At 50.5% G+C, this 18,750-nt stretch overlaps 1 non-coding gene across 1 annotated transcript; it reads right to left on the bottom strand.

Annotated features, from left to right (window-relative positions):
• Positions 1-16,739: 16,739 nt before the first annotated feature.
• On the bottom strand, positions 16,740-16,943 carry LOC134433495 (small nucleolar RNA SNORA74). The gene has a single exon (XR_010031567.1). It is a non-coding gene; the product is annotated as a small nucleolar RNA SNORA74 (small nucleolar RNA).
• Positions 16,944-18,750: the final 1,807 nt, after the last annotated feature.

The raw sequence follows: 18,750 nt of genomic DNA, 5'->3' as shown, positions 1-18,750 counted from the left end.
GCCCAGCCAGGTGGGGCAGCCGGGGGATGCCGACAGCCTGCAGGGACAGAGGCGCAGGGCAGGGACACCGTGGGACAGCCTGGGCTGCACAGGGCACAGGGATGGGCAGCAGCTGCAAGACAGCCCTGACAGAGCCAACATGGGCAGCACTTTGGCCATGGCTGCTGGGCCTGGGCCTGAGGCCACGAGGGCACAAGTGACCCTTGCAGGGCTGGGGCCTCATTGCCTCCTTGTCCCTGCTCAGCAGCCTGGCAGGGGCCGCCCCATGCTCCTGCCCTTGCCATTGCACATGCTCACATGCCAGTGCCCGTCCCGGGAAGAGCCCTGAGCAAAGAGGGAGGGACAGGATCTGCCTGGCCAGGGGCTGGGGCTCAGGCCTTGTCCTTTTGCATTCCTCAAACACATCCAGCTTTGCTCAGCACCAGAGACACCTTTGCCTTGTTTGTCCCCAGCTGTCATCACTGTCTGTAGGGTTCTGCTCTAACTGGAACCTGGGGACATTTTCTGAGTTGAGTTTCTCAGTGGGACCCATAAAAACTTCAAGAAACTTCAGAGTTTCAATTTAACTTTGAGTTCTTGAGAGGTTTTTTGAACTCTCCTTCAGGGACTGAGTCTGATGTAAACAACATTAGAGCCCCGAGAGGGTCATTAAAGTCCTTGTGATGTGTCTGTGCTGCTGAGCTGGGGTGGGCTCCTGGCACAGAAGCAGCTCCTGGCAAAGCAAGAAGAGCTTCAAAAAGACATTTCTCCTGAGGAGCAGCTCCTCTTTCAGCCCAGCCAGGCTGGGGCACTGCCTGAAGCCACCACAGAGGCACAGAGAGCTTCAATCAGTCAGGGCTGGGAAGGTGCTGAGAAGTGCCTGGGGAAGAATCACTGCCAGCCCTTGGCACAGGAACCTCTGGCTGCAGGACAATGCAGCTGCAGCTCCTGGAGCCATCTTCTAAAGCTGGAACATCCCAATGCCTCCAGACTCTGTGAGTAATTCTCTGAATATTTCTGGTGCAGGGGAGGTGAAATGCTCATGAAGCTTTGACATGCGGAGGACTGCTGGTCAGTCATAAAATATTTCCAATACAAGGATTTCATTAAATTAGGACATTTCCAAAGACTTTGTATTCAGTTTCCTAATATTGGAGAATGGCAGGGATCGGGGACATTAATATTAAAGATTGATTGTGAATTATTAATTATGAAATTTTAAAAGTTCCTGAGACATTGGAACTGTTATTTTAGTTTTCCGTAGATTCACAGGAGATCGCTAATGTACTTTCAGCCACTCTGCCCACGGACAGCACCAGCATCCCCTTTGCTGGAGCCATCAGGCTCAGTCTGAGCTGTCCTTTGTCCCACATGCAAACAGAACCTGCCCCAGCCAGTGCCCTGCAAACAGGCAGGGTTCTTTCAGTCCAAGAAGAGTGCACAGAGTTTTGGGCTCTGTGAGTGCTGGCAGGGAGAGATCAGGCACAGGGAAACACCTGCAGGAGGGAAATGTCCAGGAAGCAGAGAAAAGATTGGACAATGAGAGAAAACAAAACCCAGCAATGCTGTGGCAGGGAGAGTTTAGAGATGTCCTCAGGATCCCCTCCAGTGCAGTCCCTCCCTCTGAACAAGCCCCCTCCCTCCTGTGCCCCAGCCCAGCCTCTGCCCTCAGGGCCGGGGCTCCAAGGCATGCAGCCCCTCCTGTGCAGGCGGAGCTGCAGCAGAGCTGGGGGCAGCTCTGCAGCCCCAGGCCCAGTTCCCTCTGCAGAGCACAGGGCTGGGAGCAGCTGCCTGGCCCTGGGGGCTCTGGAGGGGGCACAGCTGGCTCAGGGTGACGCTGTCCCCAGTGCCCGACTCTGGGCAATGCTGTCAGTGCAGCCAGGGAAGGAGCTGCATCTCCCTCAATCCAAAGCCATCATAAGGACACTTGGAAGTGTCCCTGAGATTTAAGTCCAAGCTGGGAGCTTCAATCCAGAGTGCAAACCTGTCCTAAAGTATCTCTGAGTTGTAAGATTGATGGGGAAAGGCAGAGGTGTTGTGACACTGAAAATGCTGCTGGGTTAATGAAATGAGCAACATGAGTCCTTGGCTACAAATGTGGAGCTGGGCTGTGGTGGATCCATCTCTTCTCAGCAGTTCCTGGTGACATTTTAGGGAAAACATGGGAAGATGATCACTCTCCACCTGAGAAAGGTTAAAGCCCAGAGAAACTCTGTTTAGGTCAGAATAAGAGACCATCTCCCCTCACGCTCCTCTCATTACTTTGTCTCACAGAACTTACTCTGTTCTCCCTGAGTGCAGAAACAATGTAGAGGGCTTCTGATTTCCAAGAATAACAGGAGACAAATGGGGGGAGCTCAATCAGAAAACCTCAGAACTCTTAAATACAGAAGCCTGTTAATTAATAATTAAAATAATCCATGTGTGTTACAGAGGAGGGTGTACGGGAAATGGCTTTGATTTTGGTTACAAATATCGCCTCTAACACTTCACTGTCCTTTTCTCCATGAAGAGATCCCCATGTGTAGCCACGGCAAATGTCCAACAGCAGCTCCATCAGGCACTTCCTCCTGCTGGCAATGGCAGACACGCGGCAGCTGCAGCTCCTGCACTTCTGCCTCTTGCTGGGCATCTCCCTGGCTTCCCTCCTGGGCAACGGCCTCATCATCAGCGCCGTAGCCTGTGGCCACCACCTGCACACACCCATGTTCTTCTTCCTGCTCAACCTGGCCCTCACTGACCTGGGCTCCATCTGCACCACTGTCCCCAAAGCCATGCACAATTCCCTCTGGGACACCAGGAACATCTCCTATTCAGGATGTGCTACACAGCTCTTTTTTTTTGTGTTTTTCATGTCATTAGAGGTTTCCCTGCTCACTGTCATATGCTATGACCGCTACGTGTCCATCTGCAAACCCCTGCACTACGGGACCCTCCTGGGCAGCAGAGCTTGTGCCCACATGGCAGCAGATGCCTGGGCCACTGCCTTTCTCTATTCACTGCTGCACACAGCCAATACATTTTCCCTGCCCCTGTGCCATGGCAATGCCCTGGGCCAATTCTTCTGTGAAATCCCACAGATCCTCAAGCTCTCCTGCTCCAAATCCTATCTCAGGGAACTTGGGCTTCTTGCTGTTAGTGTCTGTGTAGCCTCAAGCTGCTTTGTGTTCATGGTTTTCTCCTATGTGCAGATCTTCAGGGCTGTGCTGAGGATCCCCTCTGAGCAGGGACGGCACAAAGCCTTTTCCACCTGCCTCCCTCACCTGGCCGTGGTCTCCTTGTTTTTCAGCACTGCCTTTTTTGCCTACCTGAAGCCCTCCTCCATCTCCTCCCCATCCCTGGATCTGGCAGTATCAGTCCTCTACTCGGTGGTGCCTCCAGCCCTGAATCCCCTCATCTACAGCCTGAGGAACCAGGAGCTCAAGGCTGCAGTGTGGAGACTGATGACTGGATGGTTTCAGAAGCATTAAACTGCTGGCCGTTTTCTGCAAGTCATTGTAATAAAAGTGAACTTTGATAGTTCTTGTTGAATTTGGAGGTTGGTTAATTCCTTTCATTCCTTTATTTTTTTAATAGGGTTCACAGAGAAATGCCATTGTTTTTGCCATATTTCGTTTTGTTTCTTTCCACCTTTGCTGTGGCCCCAGACTGTGTCAATGAGGAGCTCTGCCCCTTGGTGGCTTCAGGTGAACTAAAGGGTCTCCCAGAAGAGATCCTCTCATCAGAGACTTTTCACCACAGATCCCCCTTCTGTTACCTTCTCTGGAGCTGCAGCAGCAATGTCTGTGTGCAGAGCTGGGGGCAGATCAGTGCTGGCCCAGCAGCTGTGCCCAGCAGCAGCAGCACTTGGTGTTGCCAGTGCTGCTGCCGTGGCCCTGTACCACTGCCCTGGTGGCCCTGGTGTTGCTGCAGGGCCTGAGTGCTCTCAGGGCCGGGCACAGCCCTGGGGGTGGCAGTGCCGGGGCTGCAGCAGGGACAGGCCATGGGCACTGCGGGGGCAGCGCTGACGCCTCAGGCCAGGGCCTGGGGTCTCCAGGCTCCTTGCCCAGGCTCTCTCAAGAACACAGCCAGGCCAATGCTCAGCACAGAAAAGCCCCGTGAGCAGCCCCAGGCTGGCCGTGGGCAGGCTGGGGGCAAACAGCATGGCTGGGGCTCTGCAAGGGCCCTGGGGGAGATGGGAAGGAGCAGCAGAGCAGGGGCTGATCCATCCCCAGTGCGCTGGACAGCCCAGGACAGCATCCCAGAGCGTCCTCATGGAGCTGCCAACAACATCCCCCCTCTGCAGCCCTGGCCTCTCCTCCAGCTCACACAGGTGCCCCATCCTTGCAGGCACAGACACAGCAGCACTGGCTCAGCAGCCCCTGTTTGCATTGCACAGAGCAGGGGAAGCACCCCCATGATGTTGGTGTGGGGACATGAACCTGAGGGAGCACAAATGCCATCAGCCCCTGGGGACAGCAAGGGCTGGGGGACACCAGGGAAATCACTCAGGTTTATTGTGACAATAAATGGGGGGAGTTGAGCAATTCTAACCTGCACCCTAACACCACCTTGTCTCACCTGAGCCTCCTCTAGATTACACAACCACAGCTCCCTCATGTCTTTTCAACCAGACTTCTGTTCCAGACCCCTCCCCAGCCTTGTTGCCCTTCTCTGGACATGCTCCAGCCCCTCCATGGCCTTCCTAATTTGGGGGCCCAGAACTGGACACAGCCCTTGACGTGTGGCCTCACCACTGCCAAGAGCAGAGGAACAATCCCTGCCCTGCTTCTGCTGGCCACACCATTCCTGATCCAGGCCAGGAGCCATTGGCCTTCTTGCCCACCTGGACACACTGCTGGCTCATGTCCAGCCTGCTGTCCATCAGTCCCTGCCGGTCCCTTTCTGCCTGGCTGCTGTCCAGCCACTCTGTCCCCAGCCTGTCGTGCTGCAGGGGTTGTTGTGGCCAAAGTGCAGGACCCGGCACTTCGACTTGTCAAACCTCACCTTGTTGGATTTGGGCCCTGGATCCAGCCTGTCCAGGGCCCTCTGCAGAGCCCTCCTACCCTCCAGCAGATCCACACTCACACCCAGCTTGGTGTCTTCTGAAAATTTGCTGATGCTGGACTCAGTCCTCTCATGCAGATCATCAGTGCAGATACTGAAATCCGCGCTGGCTGGCTCTGACCCCTCGGCCGTCCTGTCGGTGCCCTGTGATGGCACTCAGGGTGATCTGTTCCATAACCTTGCCGGGCACCCAGGTCAGGCTGACAGGCCTGGAGTTGCCCAGCTCCTCCTTCCAGCTCTTCTTGGGGATGGGCTCACATTGGCACCTCCAGTGCTCTGGGACCTCCCTGCTGAGCCAGCACTGATGGTAAATGATGGAGAGCAGCTTGGGGAGCTCATCCACAGCTCCCTCATCCCCCTGGGATGGATCCCATCTGCTCCCAGAGACACCTGTGAGCATCTGAGTGGCTCAGCAGGTCCCCAGCTGCTTCCTCCTGGATTACAGGGGGCTGTTCTGCTCCCTGTGCCCATCTACCAGCTCAGGAGAACACTTGTCCTGAGGAAAACTTCACTTATTGTTGAAAATTGAGGGTAAGAAGGGGTTAAATTCTTCAGTCTTTCCCTCTTCTTTAGTTACTCTATTCCCCACTCTATCCAACAATGAATAGAGGTTCTTCTTACACTTCCTTTCGCTATAATTTATTTATACAAATATTTTTTATTATTTTTCACCCAAGTGGTCAGGTTAACCTCTAATTGAGGTTTCACATCTCTGTTTTTCTTTCTGCATGGCCTAACAACATTCTTAAACAGACTCTGATTTGCCGGAGTCCAAAGTTCTCTCCAAAGGTGATGCACCCTCTTTTTTCTGCTGAGTTCTCATGAAAGCTCCATGCACAGCCAGGACAGTAATTTTCCTCGCTTGCTCATCTTTTGGCACCAAGGGACAGGCTGCTCCTTGCCCCTAATAATTAGTTTCTTTAAGTGTGTCCATCTTTTCCTGGACCCCTTTGTTTTTGAGTGCTGTTTCCCTTAAATAATCAGTCCCTGATTCAGTACTCTCCAAATCTGCATCCTGAATAGGCCAAGGTCTGCCCTCTCTAATTCCAGTGTAGACATTTTGTTGATACCCCTCCTTCTTTCACAGGATATTGAAAACTCCAGTATTTTATGGTCACTGTATCCCAGGCAGCCTCCAACCAGCACATCTCCACCAGCCCTTCTCTCTTTGTGAACAGCAGCAGACAGAGCTTTTCTTGGGAGTGGGATTGTTACCAAAAAATTGGCAAAATAATACAACTCCATAACCCCAATGTAGCACTAAGAAGCAGCAGTCTTTATTTGGCTGCATGCACAGGGGGATAGCTCCTCCCAAAGCTCTGCATGCTGAGTACAGGAAAGTTTCTGTTTATATTCTGTATTTTGCACACATATGCATTGATTGTCCTGGACTAAACATAGTTATGATAATCATTTCCCCAAAATAATTAACATATTTCCCCTCCCCTTTACCCATGCATTTTCCTGTCCTGGGGGTTCTCTCTGGTGGTCCCTGGTGGGCGTGGACCCCAATGTTCCTGTGGGCCTGGCTGAGCTGGCAGGACACTGAGGCTGGTGAATTTCAGTTCCCCTTTTTACACAATGGGCATTGTGTGGTTTCCATAGGCCTGAGGTTCTGGAGAACCAGCATTGTGTGTGCTCACCTGGTGCAGCCAATTTATCATCTGGTAACATGAGGTCACAGAGTGGGCTATGACATCACAGAGTAGGTTATGGGAGGTCATCGAGCAGCTGCGACATCATAGACAGTCTCTGTGACATCACAGAGACAGGTGTGACATCACAGGACAGAGGACTGACATCACAGAGCAGACTATGACATCACAGAGTTGGCTGTGACATCAGAGACGAGCCATGTGACATTAGATAATGGGTTGTGACATCACAGAGAAGGCTGTGACATCGGGGGGTGGCTGTGTGACATCACAGGAGGGAATGTGTGACTTCACAGAGTGTGTTGTGGCATCAAAGACCAGCTTAGCAATATCTGAGAATAAACTATGACATCACAGAGCAGGCTGTGACATCATAAAGCCATCTGTGACATCACAGGAGGGCTGTGTGACATCACAAGAGGGCTGTGTGAGGTCACTCACATTTGGCTGCTTTGTGCCGTCCCTGCTCAGAGGGGATCCTCAGCACGGCCCTGAAGATCTGCACAGAGGAGAAAACAATGAACACAAAGCAGCCAAATGCTAAACAGACGCTGACAGCAAGAAGCCCAAGTTCCCTGTGGGAGGATTTGGAGCAGGAGAGTTTGAGGATCTGGGGAACTTCACAGAAGAACTGGCCCAGGACATTCCCATGGCACAGGGGCAGGGAAAATGTATTGGCTGAGTGCAGCAGTGAAAAGAGAAAGCCACTGGCTCAGGCAGCTGCTGCCATGTGGGCACAAGCTCTGCTGCCCAGGAGGGTCCCATAGTGCAGGGGTTTGCAGATGGACACATAGCGGTCGTAGCACATGATGGTCAGGAGGAAATACTCTGCTGAGAAGAAAAACAAAAAGAAAAAAACCTGAGCAGCACATCCTGTGTAGGAGATGTTCCTGGTGTCCCAGAGGGAATTGTGCATGGCTTTGGGGACAGTGGTGCAGATGGAGCCCAGGTCAGTGAGGGCCAGGTTGAGCAGGAAGAAGAACATGGGCGTGTGCAGGTGGTGGCTGCAGGCTACGGCGCTGATGATGAGGCCGTTGCCCAGGAGGGCAGCCAGGGAGATGCCCAGCAAGAGGCAGAAGTGCAGGAGCTGCAGCTGCCGCGTGTCTGCCAATGCCAGCAGGAGGAAGTGCCTGATGGAGCTGCTGTTGGACATTCCTTCACTCTGGGCATGGTGCGCTGTTGAAAAAGACATTGACAAGCTTGGACAGATTTCCTTTTTGATTTCAGGCTTGTGCTCCTTCTGATATACTGCTTTACTTTCAGCATTGCACTCAGCCTGAATACTGGGGAGACCTGAGGGAAAACAGGGCTCCCTGTGCCGCAAGGCAGTCAGACCTGCTGGAACCACACAGGTGCCCTTTGTTCATTTAACCTCTCTCTATTTCACCGTGATCACGCTTTAATATTTTTTGAAAAATGAAGTAGACTTTTTGAATTCTCCAGCTGAATTTTTTTTTTTCCAAACCCTTCTCTCTTTCCCTATGCACATGAACAGAAAGGATACCAAGGGCTGGTCTGGCTCTCTGCTGCCTCGAGTTGTGCCTACTGGGAACTGTTTCTCTCTATCCAAGCCTTGTCCCTGCCTGTGCTGCCAGAGCCCAGCCCAGCCCTGGGGGCTCAGCTCTGCCCTGCAGACACCTCCCAGCACAGGGCACTGCCCAGGGGCATCTCCCTGGCAGCAGGGCCTTAAGGGCAGGGCAGACAAACAGAGATGCTGCAAGCCAAGGTGCTGCTGCTGCTGTCTGTAGGGAGAGGAGGCTGAGGAGGCACTTTGTGAGGGAGATCTGAGGCCCATCTGCTGATGCCCAGGCTGACAGTGCAGGAGTCTCAGTGACACACCCAAAGCTGACAGCCCCTTTCCCTTCCCTTGAGAAGAAAGCTGAGAGCAGCCCTGGCCATGCAGCACCATCTCCACAGCAGGAGGAATCTGCCCTGATGGGGGTGGCTCCTTCCCCCTCCAACTTCTCCCTTGCAGCATCCATGGGGAGCTGCCAGGCAGGCTGAGAGCTGCCCCTGGCAGGTGGCACATGCCCTGGGCTGGCCAAGAGCCCTGAGGGCTGCAGGAGCTGCTCTGCAGGACAGCCCTGGGCAGCCCTGGCTGCAGCCCCAGCTTCACCCCCTGCAGCTGTCCCTGGAAGCAGGAGCCGTCCTGCCTGTTGGAATCCATAAGGTTAGAGGGTTTTTAGGAAATGGTTAAAAAAGTATAGGCCTCAGACTGAAGTTTTGTTAGCATTGCAAATACAGCAGAAAAGTTTCCCATGCAAGTAGAAAAGTTTCCCAAGCAGTAGACGTGACAAAATAACGATAGGTCTCTGTGGAATTTGCTTTAGGATGGCAACAAGTTTATTTAATGTATATCTTTAGAAGGTTAGCATGAATAGAACTCTGTTCTTTGTCTCTTATGAACTAGTCTTTGTTTTAGCTACGATTACGTATGTTTTAAAAGATTGGATAGAATGCTTGTCAATATGTGTTTTCTGTGTCTGATTGGCTGAATTCTAGTCTGAGATGATTTTATGTATTGCTGTATGAGCCCTGTTGGAGGAGACATTTTTTGGTGTGGATCAGTGAGCTGTCATGTCTCCATTTTGTATTTTGAGACTGATGTGCTGGAAATAAAAGCAAAAATCTCTTCACTGGTCTGGTTACAATGTTATCCATATTTGGATATTTTGCCGTGGCCTAGTGAGTTCCTTTTTTAAGGCGTGGGTTCCTGACACCATTGGACTTATACCTGTCCGTCCCCCGCATTTTGGTGCCCCGTGTGAGGATCGAACTCATGACCTTCAGATTATGAGACTTGGTTTAATCAAAAGACTAATGTTTGGGAATCTGATATTCAAGCAGTAGAGGGATCCCCTCAAATTGTTGAGCTTGCCGCAGTAGTTCAAGCTTTTCAGCTGTTTCCTCAGCCTTTTAATTTAGTCACAGATTCTGCTTATGTTGCTAATGTAGTCAGGAGAATAGAAGGTTCAATTTTAAAGGATGTTAGTAATGAAACTTTACATCATTGGCTTTCATGTCTTTTTATAACTTTGCAATATAGAACTAATCCATATTTTGTTTCTCACATTAGGGCGCATTCTTCACTTCCTGGATTTTTAGTGGAAGGAAATGCAAGAGCGGACAAGCTGACAATGGTCATTTCTAACACATTGCCAAACATTTTTGAACAAGCAAAATTAAGTCATGCCTTTTTCCACCAAAATGCACAAGCGCTCATGCAAATGTTCCAAATCACTAAAAGTCAAGCTAAAGCTATCATTCATACTTGCCCTGACTGTCAATTGGTACAACCTCCTGTTTCTACAGGAGCAATCAACCCCCGAGGCTTACAAAGCCTACAGTTGTGGCAAACAGATGTTACTAAATATCCTTCTTTTGGTAAATTTAAAAATATTCATGTTTCCGTAGACACGCTCTCTGGTGCAGTTTTTGCTTCCCTTCACACACAGTCATGCCTGTCATCATTTCCTGCAAGCTTTTGCTTCCTTGGGTGTACCCAAGAAGTAAAAACTGACAATGGTCCCGCATACATATCTCAAAAATTGGCCACATTTTTAAATGAATGGGGTGTTCGACACATTTTTGGTATTCCCCACTTTCCCACAAGCCAAGCAATCATTGAAAGAACACATCAAACCTTAAAACGCATATTAGATCAACGGAGAGGGGGAACGGAGATCACCCCACAGATGAGACTGAGTAAGGCTTTGTATGTTTTTAATTTTCTAAATAGTTCAAGTACAGAACCAGATCCACCAATCTTTAGACACTTTTCAAATAACACACAGGCAAAACTGAAAGAACATCCTCCTGTTCTAATTAGAAACCCTGACTCTGGACAGATGGAAGGTCCGTTTCAATTAATAACGTGGGGCAAAGGGTATGCTTCTATTTCCACAGGTGCTGGAATTAAGTGGGTTCCTGCCAAAAACGTCAAACCATATCGCACCTCAGAACCTGTTGTCGAGCCTAGAACCGAGGAAGTGAGTACGAGACGTGAACCGAAGCGAAGGATCCCGGGTCTCGCCTGACGCCTCTTGTGCCTGACGTTCTTTGTGCATCGGTGGAACCCATGAACTCTGATTTTGTGTCAATGTTATTTATGAGTATACTAATTGAATGCTGAATGTTTGTTTAACAAAGCTAATTTTTGGCTGAAAACTTAGGTTATTGTTTTTGCTTAGAAAGAATTCTGCCAAAACTTAGTTACTGAAAGAGATGGGGCAAATTCAAATGGTATACTTGTTTTGCTTGATTTTAATTGTTTTTTGTCGTGCAGATTTGCCTGTGGATCAACCGAAAACGAATGTTTGGGTGACCTTAGCCAAGGCTGCCGGATCGGATACTATATGTTTGTCTAATTCGAAACCAGAAAAGCCTTTTTCAACCTGTTTGGTTGGTGTGCCAGTGAAAGAGTTGCCTTTGGTAAAAAAACAATCCAATGGTAAACCAGGTGGAATTGACAATGGAAACAGTCCTTCCTTCAATTGGAACATTTGGTCCAAAAAACTCCTTAGGGCAGCATCTGAATTTCAAGAATTGGAAATCCTTGGTTCTTTGACCATGGATTTTTGTTTTGCTTTCATGACTCGTGCCTGGCGAAAAGGTGATCCCCCAAAGTTCAGGGTTACTCCTCATTATTTTGCATATAAAAATTTGAGTTTTTGGTGTAATGTTTCAAACAGTTGGGATGTGGTTCCGGAAACGGATCAGTATCCACGGCAATTGCCAAAAGGGTATTGGTTCATTTGCGGAGACAGAGCTTGGCACGGCATTCCAGCCCACCTTGAAGGTGGCCCTTGTAGCATTGGTATGCTCACCATAATTGCCCCCACTGCCAAAGCAGTGATGAAAAAGAAACAAAGGAAAACAAGAGCCGTTCCTTATTATGATGAGAATTGTCAGAGTGATTTTATGCCTTGGAATGCCGCCAGAAGGGTTTCAGCAGGTATATTTTTACCCCAATTGGCTTCAGCTGTGGCATTGAGACAATTAGATTGAGTTGGATGTTGGCTGAGCAAACAAGCTAATGCCACATCCTCTGCAATCAGTGATATGTTGACTGATGTTGATAGTATTAGACATGCTACTCTTCAAAACAGGGCAGCCATTGATTTTCTTTTACTGGCACAAGGACATGGTTGTGAGGAATTTGAAGGATTATGTTGTATGAATTTGTCTGATCATTCTGAATCCATTCACAAAAGCATTCAAAAATTGAAGGATCTGACAGCCCAAATTAAAGAAGATGGAGGTCCCTGGTTGGATGATTTGTTTCAAAATTGGAGTTTTGCACCTTGGCTAAGGCAACTTTGCAAGATAGGTCTTTACGTATTAGGTGTTCTAATACTGATATTGATAGTGGTACCTTGTATACTCTGTTGTGTTCGGCGAATGATGAACAAAACAGTCCGAGAAGTTTTTGTCATTCAAGCAGGAGAATTAGGAAGTAGAAGCACAGAGAGTGTACGAAATCTCACAAAAGCAGTAGATGAGGGTATTGACATGAACGAAGGTTTTGAATTAAGGCCTTGGAATCGACCAGAGTTTTTCAAACGATGACTTGTGACTGTTGCCAAATGTGATTCATATCTCTTTCAGGGATTGGGTCTTTACAGCATTAAGTTGCTGTGCCATAATATAGCAATGCTTCAGTTTAGTGAAAATAGTCTTCAACAGATAATAACCAGAAATTTTGCAATAGAGCTATGAAACGCAATTAGCAAGCGACAAGAAAATGAAAGCTTCTGGGTCAAACAGAGAGGGGGAATGTTGGAATCCATAAGGTTAGAGGGTTTTTAGGAAATGGTTAAAAAAGTATAGGCCTCAGACTGAAGTTTTGTTAGCATTGCAAATACAGCAGAAAAGTTTCCCATGCAAGCAGAAAAGTTTCCCATGCAAGTAGAAAAGTTTCCCAAGCAGTAGACGTGACAAAATAACGATAGGTCTCTGTGGAATTTGCTTTAGGATGGCAACAAGTTTATTTAATGTATATCTTTAGAAGGTTAGCATGAATAGAACTCTGTTCTTTGTCTCTTATGAACTAGTCTTTGTTTTAGCTACGATTACGTATGTTTTATAAGATTGGATAGAATGCTTGTCAATATGTGTTTTCTGTGTCTGATTGGCTGAATTCTAGTCTGAGATGATTTTATGTATTGCTGTATGAGCCCTGTTGGAGGAGACATTTTTTGGTGTGGATCAGTGAGCTGTCATGTCTCCATTTTGTATTTTGAGACTGATGTGCTGGAAATAAAAGCAAAAATCTCTTCACTGGTCTGGTTACAATGTTATCCATATTTGGATATTTTGCCGCGGCCTAGTGGGTTCCTTTTTTAAGGCGTGGGTTCCTGACACCATTGGACTTATACCTGTCCCGTCCCCCACACTGCCCTGTCCCTCTGACGGTGCCCAGGGCAGCCCCGCTCTGCAGCACATCCTCCTCCTCCTCCTGCTCCTGTGCCAGAGAGAAACTCAGAGAGTCCTCCTGACACATCCCTCAGGCTGTGGGGTGTGCTGGCTTCAGGAGATCCCTCCAGGAGCACAGGGGACATTGCCCTGCACCCACACACTCACCATGCACAGGGCTGTGAAGATCTTTCCCCAAGTGAAATCTCAGCTCAATGTCTTCCCAATCCTGATTGCCTTCAGCCTGTCTCTGCCTGGCTCCTGTCCCCGCAGTGCCCGCAGGCAGAGCCCTCTGCCCTGCTGGGCTGGGAGAGGAGCTGGCCCTGGGAAGAGCTGTTCCTTTAAAGCTCAGCAGTACAGATACAGCACAAGGACTTAAATGAGACTCTTGGGGATTTGGTGTTACTTACATCAAACTGAGTCCCTGAGAGAGTGTTCAAAACACTTCTCAACAACTCAAAATTAAATTGAAACTCCAAAGTTTTCCAAGTTTTAATGGGTACCACTGAGAGACACAAATGACAAATTTTCCCCTGGTTCCAATTAGAGCAGAACACTGGAGGCAGTGGTGACAGTTGGGTACAAACAAGGCAAAGGTGTCTCTGGTGCTGAGCAAAGCTGGATGTGTTTGAGGAATGCAAAGAGCCCAGGCCTGAGCCCCAGCCTCTGGCCAGGCAGATCCTGTCCCTCCCTCCTTGCTCAAGGCTCTTCCTGGGATGGGCACTGGCATGTGGGGATGTGCAATGGCAAGGGCAGGAGCATGGGGTGGCCCCTGCCAGGCTGCTGAGCAGGGACAAGGAGGCAATGAGGCCCCAGCCCTGCAAGGGTCACTTGTCTCCTGCTCCTGCCTCAGGCCCAGGACCAGCAGCCATGGCCAAAGTGCTGCCCAAGTTGGCTCTGGCAGGGCTGTCTTGCAGCTGCTGCCCATCCCTGTGCCCTGTGCAGCCCAGGCTGTCCCACGGTGTCCCTGCCTTGCTCCTCTGTCCCTGCAGGCTGTCGGCATCCCCCGGCTGCCCCACCTGGCTGGGCCCTTCCTTTGCTGACAGCTCTGCCTCCTGCCTGCCTCTGCCTGCCCACACAGAGCCTGGGGCTGACCCAGACTCCTTCTGGGAGATGTGTTGTGCCACAGCCCTGCCCTGGCAGGGAAATTACAGAATCACAGAATTTTCAAGACTGGAAGAGACCTATAAGATCATCTAGTCCAGCCGATGTTCTAACTGTTCAACTAGATCATGGCAGCAAGTGCCACATCCAGTCTTTTTTTAATTATTATCTCTCCTTGGTTCCATTCTGGGTCTTCACAGCTGCACTTGGTGACATTATTTCTATCTCAGGTTCATTTCCACTATGAAGAAGAGGTCCAATATATTTGAATCCACCTTTGTCATCCTCACAGGCTATTCTTGTTCTGCCCTCAGTCTCCACTGAACCCAGGACTTCCAGTTCCCATACAGTGATCATGTTCTTGGGGCCTCCAAATCCCATCCTGGGAGATCTCTGGGCCTTCTCAAAGGTGCTCAGCCCTGGAGATGTGATTTAAGTCCAGGAATGGCTTAGTACAATTTTGCCCAAGATTATATTGGGGAATATAATACAGAATAATACACTGTATCTTTTAAGTGACTGAGGGCAGATTTAGATTTTCTGTAAGGATGAAATATTTTTTGATGATGGTGGCAGGACACTGGCATAGGCTGCCCTCAGAATTGAAACCCCATCACTGGATGTGTTTAAGGTCAGGGGCTTTGTACAACCTGAATGAGTGAAGGTGTTCCTGGGTAATGGGAGTTTTACCAGAGACTCTTTTCGGTCTCTTCTAACTCAAACCATTTTACATTTCTTTGGTTCTTATATCCCAACTGCTTCTCCACACGGCTGCAAATACCAATGCACACCCTGCCAGCATTTTAATGTGGCCTAATTCCCAACACTTTCATAAAAAGGAAAGAATTGCCATATTAGGGACATGAATTGCCATGTTTATGGAGGAATCATTAAAAGCCCCAAAAGTAAAGAAACTGAAAGGAAGGACCAAAATCTCAGTGTGAAAGATTCACCAAGTGGGATATTGGCAGAGACTCTGATGGTGACCTCCCAGCTGAGGATGGGGGTTTCTGTCTTGGGGTCTGAGTATCAGGATGGAAGGTCGATCCCAGGAGGAGTCCCTGTGCATTTTCCTCCCCCATGGCTCTGCCCTTCCTGATCCAGCAGCTGTGGGGCAGCAGAGCGGGGGCAGTGCAGGGACAGGCCTGGTTCTGACAGGGCTGTTGTGGTTTAGGAATGGTGCTCCCAATTTACTACACCTACTACCAAGACCACGTGTCGCCCCAGATTTATATTCCCACCATTGCCCCCCCACACCACAGGGGCTTTGCCTGGCCTGGCCCTGATTGATCTCAGCCCATGTTTCACAGTCAGGGATAACCTGGAGATGGTGTCCAGGGTTCACCCTTGTGTGGCCAATCCAGACCCCCCTGAGGCGCTTTAATCCTGGCCGCCCCATCCTCCTGTCTGTTGTTGTGATGCTCTTCAGTGCCCAACTCTTGGGCACGTGAGCATCCACAGGAGGGAGTTTCACAGCCAACTTCTCCCCCAGACAGAGATGCCCTGCCCCAGTCCAGCAGCCCAGCTGGGTTTCCCTCTGTGCTCCCAACTGTCCTTTTTCCATGGTTCCAGCCACCCCAGAGAGCCTTTCCCACCATCCCCAAGTCAGTGCAGAGGTGCAATGCTGGCCATTTTTCTTGCTCAGAGCTCCAGGGATGGTCCCAGTGCTGCAGTGACTGCAGGAAAGGGGACCCCACAATGGGACATTTCTTGGTCAGATACAGACAGGAAGAGTGACAAACTGTCTGTGACTCGGGTTTTGGCCTGGCAGTCCCCACCGTGGTTTGCAGGGAGCTGCAGTGTGGCTCGGCCTTGGCTGTGCCAGGCAGTGCTGGCCTGGGAGAAGGTGTTGGTGCCAGCTGGCCCAGGGAGCTGCAGCGTGTGGGGAACGAGTTCCTCCTGGCCTCCTGCCCCAGGGTGGCACAGCAGGGCCTCATGGAGCCAAGGGGCCATTGTAGCTCTTCAGGGCCCCATGGAATTAAGGGGACTCTTTGGACATTGTGGGGCCTTGTGCGACTGAGGCCATCATGACACTTTAGAAACAAGGGGCCACTGTGAAACTACAGGGCCTTGTGGAACTGACACTGAAATCACCCAAAAAGAAACTTTCTAACACAGTTTGAGTATCAAAAAGCATTCATTTTTATTGCAGCACTGATCACTTGGAGGAGCCTTCCTCCATTCGAGTGCCCCAAACATCATGCGAACAGAGGTTTTATGACACACCCAAGTTCCATATTGATGAGCTATAGAGGTTTTATGACACACACAAGTTCCATATTTATGAGCTATTCCTCTGTGATGCTCTACATCTGGCCTGTAGGCCACACAGTATAAATAATTCCAAGTTCATAAGTGATTTATTATATAATTACCTTGCTTATGTAATTCAACCAGTAAGAGCAGGCCCAGGCCATTGGAGACTCAGGCTGCTACTGGCTGGTTAGCTGAGTAGTAACTGGCTCAGCCAATGAGGATTACCTTCATGGGCCTTCTCATCTATATAAGGATGTTAGATCTCAATAAAGCTGCCTGTTGCTGCATGAACACTCACAGTCTAGTCACTTGTCTCCACAGGCAGGAGTTACTCCACTCTCAGGCATGCAGAGTGCTGCCAAAACCTGGCACCACTGAGCACCAGGACGGCCTTGCTGGTGCCAGGAAAGCTCAGCAGCACCTTTCTCTCCCAGCAGCATAACACTGCCACAGGCACTGAGCAGCCACGGGCAGCTGACTACTGCTGGGATACAAAAACCCCAAAACTGGGGGGTTTACAGGGCAGAAAAAACGTGGAGGCACTTTTCTGATGATGCCTACTCTCATCAAGGCTTCATCCAGCAAGAGGAATAGATAAGCTAAACTTATTTCTGGATAAACCACGTTATTTCCACCCTGAGGACCTGAGGCTAGCACAGGAGCCAGCAGAGGCCTTTTAGACAGCAAAACATTTTTGCCCATTTTCCCAGGCTGGCTCACGGTCACACCTCACCCATGTGGCTCCAGAGCTCTTGCTGTGTCCCACGGGGAGGTTATCCCTTCACATCTGCTCTCGCAGGCTCCAGTGCCCTCCTGGAGCGCCTCCCCGGCTGTCCCAGCACAGCTCAGCACAGCTCAGCTCGGGGTTCCACATGTGACGGGGCCGGGGCACCTCAGAGCTGCTCCTTCGGGCGGGTCACCGCCATCGGTCATCGGCTGAAGGCCTAAAGAGAGGACAGAAGAAACATCACAAATAAGCCATTAGTTCCATCTGTATTCACAAAGCTCAACAGCAGCGGCCTGGCTTGTTGCAGAGGACAAAAGCCAGCACACCGAGTGAAAGGCTGAGGAATTAATGCTGAACCGCACAGCCGAGCAACATCCCCAGTCCCCCGGTCGAACAGATAAATAGGAGACAGTGAGTATTTCAGGTGGCGCCTTCCTGCCCCGGAGCCCCGGTCTCCAGCTCCGCTGCCGCCACCACCCGTGCCCTGTACCCCGCCCCCCCTCACCTCATGGCGGCGGTGGCCCCTCATGGCGAGGGAGCTTGGCCCGCCAGAGCTGCTCCTTGCCCTCATGGCGGCGAGCTGAACGAGCCCAGCCCGCCAGAGCCACTCCCTGCCCTCATGGCGAGGGAGCCCGGCCCGCCAGAGCTGCTCTTGGCCCTCATGGCGGCGAGCTGAAGAAGCCCAGCCCCCCAGAACCGCTTCATCTCCACACGGCGGCGGGGGCAGAAAAGGAGCAGGCTTCCCCACGCTGCCGAGGTGATTCCACAGACACCGCCCCGCTCGCTTCGGCCGCTCTCCCCGGGGCGGGGAAAAACCCTCGGTAATCAGGCACCGGGAGGGACTTTAAGATCGTCTCTTCCCACTCCCTGCCATGGGCAGCTACACCTTCAACTGTCCCAGGTTGCTCCAGTCCCTGTCCGACCTGGCCTTGGACACTTCCAGCATCCCTGACAGAGCCGGAGCAGGAACACGATCTGTGGAGCTGGGAGAACTGAACTCAAGCACCGGCTCATGGGAAGCAGAGGGCTGGTGAGCTGCCTCTGCTTGCCCCTGATGTGTCCCACTTCGGGCACAGGAGCTAGAAGTGTCAGCTCAGAAACAGCTGCCAGCAACAAAAATCCAGCTCTGAAATAAGCAGAGAAAAAGCTGTGGTGCTGCCAAGTGCCTTGCTGGGAGAAGCACAATTCCACACCTTCCCTGACCTCCACTGGATGCTGTCACATCAGCCCAGTGCTCTGTGTATCCATGTCTGGGCACAGCAGTGTAACTGTAACTCCCTCGCTGGGGATCCATTCAAAGGAAGTTTTTCTCTGTGCTTTGTGCTCCATTGAGACACTTGAAGGCCTTTCCAGAAAGCCTGGCATCCCTCCCCCATGCTCCTCATGTGCTTATGCTCTCAGAGCTCAGCAGTGAACTCAGCTGGAGCTGCGCCTTGCCTCAGGCAATCATCCACTCCAGCTCTGTCTTTTTCAAATGTTTCATGGTCTATTTTCAGCCCAAGCAGGCAGCTATTCTTCCTGGATGTGGGGTGCTCCTCTCCAGCTCAGCCTGATCCTGCCTTGTCCTGG

Source organism: Melospiza melodia, unplaced genomic scaffold (genome assembly GCF_035770615.1).
Source record: "Melospiza melodia melodia isolate bMelMel2 unplaced genomic scaffold, bMelMel2.pri scaffold_18, whole genome shotgun sequence".
Lineage (NCBI taxonomy): Eukaryota > Metazoa > Chordata > Aves > Passeriformes > Passerellidae > Melospiza > Melospiza melodia.
Note: the sequence above shows the minus strand (reverse complement) of the source record. Positions and strands in the feature narration are given on the sequence as shown.